The sequence below is a fragment of the Vigna radiata genome, unplaced genomic scaffold (assembly GCF_000741045.1).
Source record: "Vigna radiata var. radiata cultivar VC1973A unplaced genomic scaffold, Vradiata_ver6 scaffold_409, whole genome shotgun sequence".
Lineage (NCBI taxonomy): Eukaryota > Viridiplantae > Streptophyta > Magnoliopsida > Fabales > Fabaceae > Vigna > Vigna radiata.
The window spans coordinates 57,571-59,688 of record NW_014541809.1 but is presented as its reverse complement, the minus strand read 5'-3'; the positions used below and the strand labels follow the sequence as shown (position 1 = coordinate 59,688).

Below are 2,118 nucleotides of genomic sequence, written 5' to 3'. Positions count from 1 at the left end.
ATTGGAGTTTTATATGCTTACAAATAATAAAATAAAATATTATAAAATTGATAAACAAAAACAAATTGTCTTAACATATAAATATATGGTATTAATTATATGAAAAAAATTACCCTGATAATAAATACCTCAAAATGAAATATGGAATATTATGACATGAAAAATATCCTACAACATTATCATTCTCAATCAGAGATGCTTTAAAACCTATCCCTTATCTGCTCCCTCGAATAAGATGATCATTACAAAAACAAATCTACAATCAATAAAAAAAACACACTAAGGTAAGTTAATGTATAAAAAATTATTCTAAAACAATTACATAATACCAAATATAAGATTAATATTAGATAAATATAATAAATCAAATAAAAACACACAAACAGTTGACAATGGACTAAATTATCCAAATATAAAAATTGATGTAAACTCTGGGGAACCTTGCACTTGTAGTGACCTCTACTACATTACAAAATTATTACCAATGAGTTCTACCCCACCATACACACGGTTAATCCATTATTATCTTTGGTCAAGATAAAACAACCCCTTAGACTGGACCCTTTTGCATTTCTCACAGTGCAAAATGAACTTTTAAAGTGTTTTACCTTTACTATTTTAAAAAACATTTACTTGTAATTAATATATTTTAGAATAACACAAATAATGATAATATTTTCCTATTATGGTGGATCATATATGTAAGTTAACCTAATTGGTTAAAAGTTTTATACTCTTTTCAGCATTCCCTTTATTCTTCTCTCTTTTACTCTTATTTATAAAATTGAATATTTTTTTCTTGGTAAGTGAATTTTGTTCACACTTTATTCATACACAATTTTAGAGGTATATAACTAAGTACAAACACAATTTTTAAATTAACATATATTTTAAAATGTTTTGTATTTATTGTAACATCCTATTTTAATAGTATAAAACTACAAAAAAATTATGCTACATAAATGATAATAGAACCACTTAGATAAAAACAAACCTACAAGAAGACAATAAATCCAACTCTGTAGAACTATCTAACAACTCATCTTCTTTGCCCTCACCTCTCACTGGACTTTCTCCTTAAGCTCACACACCATTTTTATCTCGATCTACAATTGTTCCTTTAAATATATTAAGAGATATAGAAAGCTTCCTAGTGAATGATGATAACATTTGTAATGATTATCTTAGTTTGTTTCCATATCATATTTTCATCTAAAGCAAGAATATCCAATCTACTTAAATATTTTGAGCCTGAAAGATATGTAAAACTTAAACTAACTAAGAAAATATATTTATCTAAGGAGGACACAAATATATTTTATACAAAAATAAATATGTCAACTTTAACTAAATAAATCATTTTAATTTATTTTCTTAAATACCTTGATGAGTCATAAAATAGTGGATATTTTTATTTCTTAAATCAAGAATAGTAAAACTGGCACTATAAAAGTTATTAATTTTAGGAGAGGGTTTTTTCAGCGTTTCCGGGGGTTTTAACACCCAAAAAACATGTTTCCCGCGGTTCAAATAACCATTGGGAAAACCACCGTCACAAAATTACCGGTGATTTAGTCGTGGTTTGTAGTGTTAAAATCGCTGCAACGGAATAATTAGCGTGGAACAAACCAAGAGGGGGGGTGAATTGGTTATTTCTTTTTCGCGTGCCTTTAATTATTTTTCTCTTTATTTTACTTACAAAGCTGATAATAAAAATAAACAAGAGTAAGGGAAAGAGAAAAATGCACAGATGATTTTATCCTGGTTCAGATCACAAGGATCCTACGTCCAGTCGCTTATCTCTTAACAAGATAAACCTTTTTCACTATCACAAAACAGTTACAAATATTAGTCACAAAGAAAAATAATTTGTAAAAGTTTAGAAATACCACCTCTCTTGAAATCACAAGAGATGAACTTACACACACCTCCTTTAAGTATTAATCGATTAAAATGAGTACAACGNCTAGTTTTTCAAATCTGAAACACCCAACGGCTAGTGTTAATCGATTATTCTTAGAATTAATCGATTAACTAATCGATTAAAATTGACTTTAATCGATTATTCCAGAGGCAATTGGGTTTTCAGTGCTGGCCACGTTTTAATCGATTAAAACT

General features: G+C 27.8%; 1 long non-coding RNA gene across 10 annotated transcripts in view; it reads right to left on the bottom strand.

Moving 5' to 3' along the window:
* Positions 1-70: 70 nt before the first annotated feature.
* LOC106778320 overlaps positions 71-2,118 on the bottom strand; it is a 13,403-nt gene continuing 11,355 nt past the window's right edge. For all 10 annotated transcript variants that reach the window (XR_002666164.1, XR_002666166.1, XR_002666163.1 and 7 more), the window contains one exon: positions 71-256. This is a non-coding gene — a long non-coding RNA (uncharacterized LOC106778320). The remainder of the gene's footprint in view (positions 257-2,118) is intronic.